Source organism: Nannospalax galili, unplaced genomic scaffold (assembly GCF_000622305.1).
Source record: "Nannospalax galili isolate Female #2095 unplaced genomic scaffold, S.galili_v1.0 scaffold31, whole genome shotgun sequence".
NCBI classification, from domain to species: domain Eukaryota; kingdom Metazoa; phylum Chordata; class Mammalia; order Rodentia; family Spalacidae; genus Nannospalax; species Nannospalax galili.
In genome coordinates, this window is record NW_008332149.1 from 3,260,978 (window position 1) to 3,270,540 (window position 9,563).

Consider the following 9,563-nt stretch of genomic DNA (forward strand, 5'->3'; position numbering starts at 1 on the left):
TGGAGTTAAGGATGGTTGTTAGGTACTACGTGCATGCTGGGAACTGAACCCAGATTATCTGCAAGAGCACCCAGTGAGCCACCTCTCCAGCCCCTATTTTAATAATATTTATTTATTTTTTTTTATTTTATGTGTATGACTGTATCGCCTGCATGTATGTAAGTGCACCCGTGTCATGCAATGCCATGGAGGACAGAAAATATTTATTTTTTTTTTTATTTTATGTGTATGACTGTATTGCCTGCATGTATGTAAGTGCACCCGTGTCATGCAATGCCATGGAGGACAGAAGAGGCTGTCGGATCCCCTGGAACTGGAGTTATGGACAGTTGTTAGCTGCCATGTGGGTGCTGGGATTCGAACCCTTGTCTTCTGCAAGAACAGTCAGTGTTCTTAACCACTGAGCCATATCCCCAGCCCCAGTGGCAGTTCTTTTCAAACAAAACTTGTTTTTGTTGTTTCTCTTCTCCTTCTGCGTCCCTCTCCCTCACATGTGCTCTCCCACTCCAGTAGCCTTCCTCTCCACTTTCACTGCACATGTGACCTTTGCCCCCCACCCCAAACAGCTCTGTTCCCCTCTCAAGGTCTCCTGTCTAGTTTCCAGTCTATAGCCACTCCCATGTTTCCTTATTTACATACATAAGGCATCAAAAGGATCCACATATGAGAGACAGCATGTGGCTTTTGCCTTTCTAAGATCTGGGCACCTCACTTAAAATAATCTTTTCCAGTTCCAGCCATTTTTCTGCAAATTTCATGCTTCTTAAGAGCTGAGTCAAATTCCCTTGTTGCATTTTCGTTATTCATTCTTCTGCTGATGGACATCTAGGCTGGATCCATTTCCTTGCTACTGTGAATGGAGCATCAGTAAACATGGATGTGCAGGTCTTTGTGGTAGGATATGGAGTTCTTTAGGTATACTCTCAGGCATGGTATAACTGGTCATATGATCGTTCTGTCTTTAGTTGAGAAACCTCCATACTGACTTCCATAGTGTTTACAATAGTTTACATTCTCACAAGCAGTGGATAAGGGATCTTCCTCTGCTGCCTCGCCAGCATTTGCTGTCATTTGTTTGCTTGATGATAGCCACTCTGATTGGGTGATATGGAATCTCAAAGTCATTTTAATTTGCTTTTCCCTGATGGTAAGGATGCTGAACAATTATAAAAATAATTGTTGGCTTTTATTTTTTTAAAAAAAGAACTGTGTGTTCACTTTATTAGTCTGCTTATTGACTGATAGTTTGTGCTGTTTACTTTCAGCAGTTATTTCTGTATTCTAGAGATCAACCCCTTTCTGAGGTTGGCAGATTTTCCCCATTCTGTAGGTTGACTGTTGACTCTGCTGATAGTTTTCCTTGCTGTAGAAAACCTTTTTAAATAGTTTTCAGTTTCTTTTAGTCTCATACATTGATTCTTGGAACCATTTCCTGCGTTAGATGGAGTTCTGTTCAGGAAGTTCTTGCCTATATCTTTAACTTAGAATGATGTTTTCCCTATGTTTTTCTCTAGCAATTTCAGCATTTCAGGTTTTAAATTAAGGTCTTTGATCCATTTTGAAATGAATTTTTTTGCTGGATGAGAGATGTGGATCCAAGTCTATTCTTCTGTAGGTGAACATCCAGTTTGAGCTCACAGTTTGAGGGCACTGCCCATCATGGTGGGGAAGGCACGGCAGTGTGAGATGGCTGGTCACAGGGTGTCCAAAGTCAGGAAGCAGAGAGATGAATGCTGGTGCTCAGCTCACTTTCTTCTTTTTAGTCAGTCCAGGACCAAGTTCACAGAACAGTGTAACTCTCATTAGGGTGGGTTATCCCGCCTAGTTTAGTCTGGTCTGAAAACTGCCTCACAAACACACCCAGAGATTTTTCTTCTCAGTGACTCTACATCCTGTTGAGTTGACAACATTAACTACCACATCAGTTCTCTCTAGATGATTGTTGTGTGAGAGTCTGGGTTTGGCCACACTCAGGCCTTACTCTGACTCATATTTCTGCCATGATATACTATGATGTTCATGGACACACTGAAGGTACTAATGTAGCCACATATGCCCAAATATGGCACAGGTGGGATTTACAACTGTGAACATGCATTTATGTCTGTGCTAAGATCTAGTGATTCTCACTCTTACTCATCTCAAAATTTTCAACCAAAACATGGATCTGAGCTTTAAACATAATATGCATAGCTAGCGAGAGGAGTATTCCAAAGAATAGAAGAAAGCCATCTGAACCAGGCCATTGAGTCATGTCTTCATCCTTCACTGACTGAGAAGTGGCAATTGCAAACTTACGTAGGTGACACTTGTCAAGTTATTTTCTTTAAACCCAATGAACTTTGACTTGTGATCCCTACCCTGATTCCAGTGGCTTGTCAAAGAATTGGGGGTCATTGAACTGAGGTTCTGTCTGTACCCAGCAACACAGAAAGTCCTACATGGAGGGAAACTTGTGGAAACCCCTGTGGCTTTCATTCTTTCCCCTTTTTTTCACTGCCTGTGGTGGCCAGCTTTAATTATCAACTTGACACCATCTAGAATCACCTGGGGAAGAGTCTCAGTGAGGAACTTTCTGTATTGGTTTGGCCTGTGGACGTGTATATGGGATTGTCTTAAGTTAATGATGTAGGGCGGTCCCGCCTAGGGTGGGTGGCACCGTTCCATAGACAGGGAGTTCTGAGATGCAGAAGATTGGAGAAATCAAGCTGAGCGCAAGCAAAAGAGCAGGTGAGCATGTGTGCTTTCATTCTGTCTCTGCTATTGACCACAGATGTGACTCGCTATTTCAAGTTCTGCCTTTGCTGCAGGAAAGATGAAGCAAGAGCCTGGTACAGGAAGCAGGTTCTACATAGGCTGCAGCCTGGTCCGGAGGACTTAAGTCTCAAAGCCTAGACCCTGAAGAAAGGAAATTCTTACATTTTTATACCTTGGGTAGTGGGTTACATTACAGCATAGACATATTACATAGTGGTTGCCTAACAGCAAAAAGTTATTAAAAGGAAGTGGTTTGTCTAGTTCTTGGGAGAAAAAGCATAAAAAGTCCCTGTCTGACAAATATAATTTCTTACTATGTGCTAAATATGGATCCTGTATTTACAGACAGGTATGGCAGTCACCACGCATCAAAGAAGTTTCTTTAACAAAAGACAGAGACTATTACAGAGTCCCACAACTGGTCACACACAGAGAATAAATGCCTATGAACTGCCCCACCCTAAGTGCCACATCTGCAATGGAACTTCTACACCTAAGGCTAATGGAGCATAGTGGAACAAAGGGTAGAGAAAATACTAATGCATCTCTTAACTCTCATCCACAAAGCTCCCTCATGCAACAGAGGTCACTGAACACAAAGGGCCACAAATGGCCAAAGCATAGAGAATAAGTATCTGCAGAATGTGAGCCCTTGGACAGGACTCCTGTATTAAACTCCGCACACCCAGGGCTCAGGGACCATTGCAGAAGAGGGGGTGGAAAGAATGTAAGAGCCAGGGAGGAGGTGCAGGACCATATGGAAACAGTCTCACAGGCTCCTGGGACCTTGCTCATATGAGTCTACAGCAATTGTGCCAACATGCACATGACCCATGCAAACGGGAGCAGACAAAAACCCAGCATAGAACTGGGGAAATGGGCAGCAGACCCCAATCTTAGCTGAAGAACTATTGGCAGTTGGTTACTGCTGAGTGAGGGAGAGTTGATCTTCTCAAAGGAAGTGACTCTAGATAGGCTGAGTAGACCTCAGTGGATGAACTTGTACTTAGGGCCATCTGGGTACAGTAACTTGACTCAATAGGCCTTAATATAAATGACAGAATGCATGAAATACAGTGGGAAAGTGTGGATGGGGGAGTGGGTATTAAGATGATTAAGATATTTATTATGAAGTACACAAAAATGCAATAATTTTTTTTAAGTCCCTGTCTGAAAAAACAGAAATGAGGAAGTTTGGCTCTAGCTAGTTGTGTCAGTGTTTTACCATAATCCTGACAGGTGAACTTTGCTGAGGGAGGGAGGGAGGGAGGGGGAGAAAGAGAGAGACAGAGACAGAGAGACAGAAACTAAAATCCTCATTTTCCTTGATTTTTCCATTTTTCCATCAGGCTTTAGATCACCTTGACTTCCCCACAAGTAATGGGCTGCAGTCTGGAACTGTGAGCTAAAATGAACTTTCTCCCTAAGTTGCTTTTTATCAGGGTATTTTATCACAGCAGCAGAAATAAAACTAGTCCATGATCCAAACCCATGTCTCCTTATGGGGAAGATCCCTTGTGGACTCTCCTGCATCCCTGAATCTTTGTGAAGCCTGGGGACCCTCCTCTGTAAGCAGATCACACCAGGTCACACAGGCAAACCTGTACTCCCTCCTATATTACCCCAGAACTTATCTTCCCCTCATGGAAACAAAGTTCTCTTTCCCCTTCCCACTGTGACCACAGGTGCAGTCAGCTCTTTTTATCACTGACATCCCTCGGTGCTCAGAGCCTGTCATGAGATTGACTGCTTTTGTCTTCACCACTTCTCCAGGACTCCCAGTTGTGATGAAAAGGGAGAAAGCATCCCCTTGAGGATTCTTAGTCTCATTCATAAAAGAATTTAAGAATGGGCCCAAACGCAAGCTTTAGGACAATTTTATTAGAATTTTAAAGATAAATCCTCAGAGCAGGCAAACTGGTCATCTCAGCAGCTGCTTTGAGGAGGAGAATGGAGGGGAGAAGGTAAACAGCCATGTGGGCATGCAGGGTTAGAGCCTGCATGGAGGTCAGACACGCGGTGGACTGGCAGCCATATGGTGGGGAGAAGGAAGCTTTAGAGAAAAAGTAAAGAAATACGAGATGCTGGGGTAGCCCAAAATATTAAAGAAAGCATGCTTAGAAAAAGGATATGAAGAAGAAAAGGAGAGATGATGCTTTTCCGAGCTGACTTACAGAGTCACATGTCTGTGGCCTGGTCCAGAAGCTCTGCATGAGGAGGTGGGATTCTGGGCAGGACAAGTTCACTATCTCATTAACACACCAGGTGTTCTGCCCATCTGTTTAGCATGACTTAAGGTGAACCTGCCTTCCTAGGGGTGGTCCTAAGACCAGGTGATTGACCAGTGAAACTGGAAAGGCGAGTTCCAAGCCACAATACCTATAGCAACAGCCTTCCCCTTTCACAGATATAAGGCACTGGACTGAGATATTGTCTATGAGTCCCTAGCTAACAGACTTCTTAGTGTCAGGATCTTTCACCTGGGAAGTGAGTTTATATCAAAGGATGCCTTGATGGCCATACATCCTGCTCCCCTCTCCCTCCTCTGCCTCCTGCCTCCAACAGAGAGCCTGGTTGCTAGGCTTATATTACAAAACCTCCCCCATCCACAGAAAGGTGTAAGAAGAGATTTCCACTTCTGCCACATGGGCTCTGATTCTCTTCTGAGCCCCCAACCATGGGGTTGTCTGTCAAGGGCATTACATAAATCTTGTGGCATCAAAGAATAATCTCTGTCTCATGTCCTCTGTCGTATCTGAGCCTTTTGATGTTACAGTGGAGAAAGTGAGCTGAGCACTGGCATGCATGCATGAACTCATCATTCTCTATTCTTGATTGTGAATGTGATGTGACTAGCTGCTTCCAGTTCCGGCCACCTTGAATTCTCAGGCAGTGATGGACTATCACCTAGAACTAGGCCAAACAAACCCTTTCTCCCTTAAGTTACATTTGTCTTGGTTTTTTTGTTTGTTTTTGTTTTGTTTTTGTCTTTTTGAGACAGGGTCTCCCTGTAGCCCTAGCCGTCCTGGAGCTCACTATGTAGACAAAGCTGGCCTCATCTTGGTTTTTTATCACAGCAACAGGAAAGGAAACTAAGACATCCAGCATCATCCCTTCTATGACCTCGGCCCACATGCTGACAACATCCTCCCAGGTAGGATTAAGCAGTTCAGCACCTGGAGCTGGCAAGGCCTAGGCAGCAGGACATCAGAATCTCCCCTGCCAGAACTTTGGTCCTTCTTCAGTAGAAAGTGGAATCCAACTAATATCCCAATAAATTCTCCTGCTCTCTCCCTGGATCTGCTAATGAGGGCTCAGCACTGTTTATCCATCTTTGAGCTATCCAAGGGTTTAAAAGCATCTGTGTGATGATAATTATAAAGCTTTCAGGGGCCTTTCTTACTGAAATGACAAAGTTTGAAACATTCCTGCCTCCTGTAGTCCCTGGATAATGAGGTAACATCCACATACTTCAAGGGACGGTTCTCTCTCCCAAGGGCTCTTTGTTCCACAAAAGAGCTGGGTGTTAGTGTCGGGGAGACTGATGAAATTCCCGGACAGCCTGCCAAACTGGGCCCCCATCAGCATGACACAACACGGAGACAGAGACACACCCACAGAGACACTGAGAGCGGAGTGGAGAGATTGCCTGAAGGACAGACCTGAGCACAGAAGTCAGAGACACAGCGATATACAAACTCTCAGAACGAAAATACCAAACCAGCTGGAACTAGGGAAGAATGCAGCTGTGTCAAATTGTAAATTGCATGTTCTGTCTCTCGTGCTGCAAATTTAACTAATTTTGAGTTGAACTAGTAGCTGCACTATTTAGACCCCTTAGGGTGAAGAAGAAGTTCTCTTGCAGACCTGCTTCTAGCTGACTGGACACTCAGGCGTGTATTTTTCAGTCTGTTGCCACCCGCAATCCCAGACACTTCTCCGCAGACACTGGCTGTGTCGGATTTGACCTCTCAAATCTTTCTGGTGCCGTTTAAAAGCTAGATGGCCTCTCTTTACTTTGCCATTCTGGAAACTGTCACTTGGTCTGTAGGGCTTTTGTTTTTTCTTGTTCATGTATTGCATGTGTGCATGTGGTATGTACATGATCATGCGGTGTATGTGGGTTCACCAGTGTGCACATGCATGGAGGTCAGAGGTTGACATCCAGGTGCCTTCCTCACTTGCTCTTCACCTTTGTGTGTTTCAGATAGGGTCTCCCCGAAGACCCAGCTAGCCTGGAACACTCTAGGTAGATCAGGCTGACCTCAGTCTCACACAGATTCCCCTGCTTCTGCCTCCTGAGCGCTGGGATTAAAGGTGTGTTGCATCATGTCTGGCTTTATCACTTATTTTTTGAGACAGGGCTCACTGAACCTGGAGCTCATCAGTTCGCCTAGGCTGTCCTCCTGTGTCTGCCTCCCCAATGCTGGGCTGGGATGACACCGCTCCAGCCTTTTGTGCACTGGGGATCGAACTTAGGTCCTCATGCTTATGTGGCAAGCACTCCACCCATGGAGCCATTTCCCCACCCCCACCCCTTTTTAAAGAAAGGTGTTTATCACATCATCCTGATGCAGGTGTGTTTTAATCACAAGTCTGCAGCTAGAAGTGAACCATGGACAGCTTCCTAAGAATCCTTTGTAAGATGATGGAATAAACTATATCAGAGAAGCCTGAGGAATCAATCTGCCTTGTAAACGTGGACTGGCTGATATGTAGGTTAGGAACAGAAGCCTTAGGTTGGGTGGTTAGTTGATCTGCTCTGTTTAATGCATATGTCTTCCCTCATAGTATCTTGAATTATCTGGTTTGTTGATGTTACTTTTTCTTCCTTCCCCAAGGCCAAGTGAGAGAGTTCTGAGCATCCTAAGCACTTCTCCAGATTCCAGGAGAAGGAAGGATAGGACAGTCTATTTCCTGATCCCACATGACTGGAGAAGGCCCTCAGAGGTCTGGTAAGGCTGGAATGAGGAGGCAGTGGGAGCCCTCAATCTTCAGTCTGTGGGGTAGGGAACCTCAATCTTCAGTCTGTGGGGTAGGGAACCTCAGTCTTCAGTCTGTGGGGTAGGGAACCTCAGTCTTCAGTCTGTGGGGTAGGGAACCTCAGTCTTCAGTCTGTGGGGTAGGGAACCTCAGTCTTCAGTCTGTGGGGTAGGGAACCTCAGCCTGAGCCAGCCTTGGAGGGAGAAAGGTGAGAACAGAAAGAATGATGTGTCTGTTTATGAGTTCGGCAATGTTTGGGGGCTTACTTGGAGTCAGACATACATACAGTGAGATAGTCTTCAGTCTGTGGGGTAGGGAACCTGAGTCTTCAGTCTGTGGGGTAGGGAACCTCAGTCTTCAGTCTGTGGGGTAGGGAACCTCAGTCTTCAGTCTGTGGGGTAGGGAACCTCAGCCTGAGCCAGCCTTGGAGGGAGAAAGGTGAGAACAGAAAGAATGATGTGTCTGTTTATGAGTTCGGCAATGTTTGGGGGCTTACTTGGAGTCAGACATACATACAGTGAGATAACGGGTTTCCCCTGCTTCCCTAAGGCCTGCCCTCTAAATAAGTCAGAAGATATATATGTATATCATTTCCCATCTGCCACAACACAGCGCCCCATCCTCTGTGGCTTCAACAGCACGTTTACTCCCTCAGTGTTCTGAAGTTAGAGTGTCAGCAGGTTGCAGTCCTCCAGTGTCCATGAGGGAAACATTCCAGGGCTATCTCCTTGCACGTGGATGCCCATCTGTCTACTATCTTCCTTCTGGTACATCTATGTCCAAATCTTTTCTTCTGATAGGACATTGGTCACAGTAGTTCCCCATGTGACCTCATTTCAACCTGATGACCTCTGTAAAGACTCTGCAAGTGAAGTCAAAGTCTGAGGTACTGGGAGTTGGGATAGGGTCACACAGTTGAGCCCATAAAGCATCAACAATGTAACTGCCCAGTGATATATTAACAAGACTTGGCCCACTGCAGGACAGGAAGAAGGGACCCCAGCTGAGGAACAAGGCTCTTTATACTCATAATGCCCATTCAGTCACCAGACACTCCTGGAGCCGCTCTGGTGTGTCTGGTTCTCTTCTCTTGCTGGGGACACAAACAGGTCAAGTCTGACAAAGCCTTCCCCTGAAGGTGCACGGTGTGAAGTGTATGAAGTTTCGAGATGAGATGATATAACAGTCTCTTTGACTGACCCTTTTATTTACCTGCAGTGACGGCTGCCTCTTCAGGTAAATAAAGTCACATATCACTTGTGAGGAAGAGGAAACCCAGCAGAGCAGAGACTGAAGTCGATGCTTTAGAAGGTGAACATTTGATAGAGAACAACTTGGCTTTCTGCCTCTGCTCTGACAGATGCCAGACACAACGGGTATTTGATGTAGTAGCTCTTGCCACTGGCTTTAGAATTCCCTCAGAAAAGGGTCAGAAATGAACTACCCTAGGCATCAGGGTGAACAATGTCAGGCCAGAACTGTATGTGGTGGTTAACCACGCAGGCACTAGGGGGAGAGAAGGCTGGATTCAAATCCCTGATCTCAGCTTTCATGCTGTGTGTGACAGGTCGAGTTTCTGAACCTCTCTGTACCTCTTTTCCCTCCTTCTGAAAGACCCGACTTACAGCAGGAAGGCCATTTTAGAGAAAGAACTGCAGTCAGCCATATGGTGAGCCAAAATTCAAACCCAGGTCTTGTGAAACCAGCAGTGGAAAAAAGGACGTTTATGGTCGGACCTCCTGGCACCACCCTGAAGCCCCTACCGGGAAGTTAGCGATAACAATCGGTTTCACCCACAGCCCCCTCTGAATTGAGACCCTACC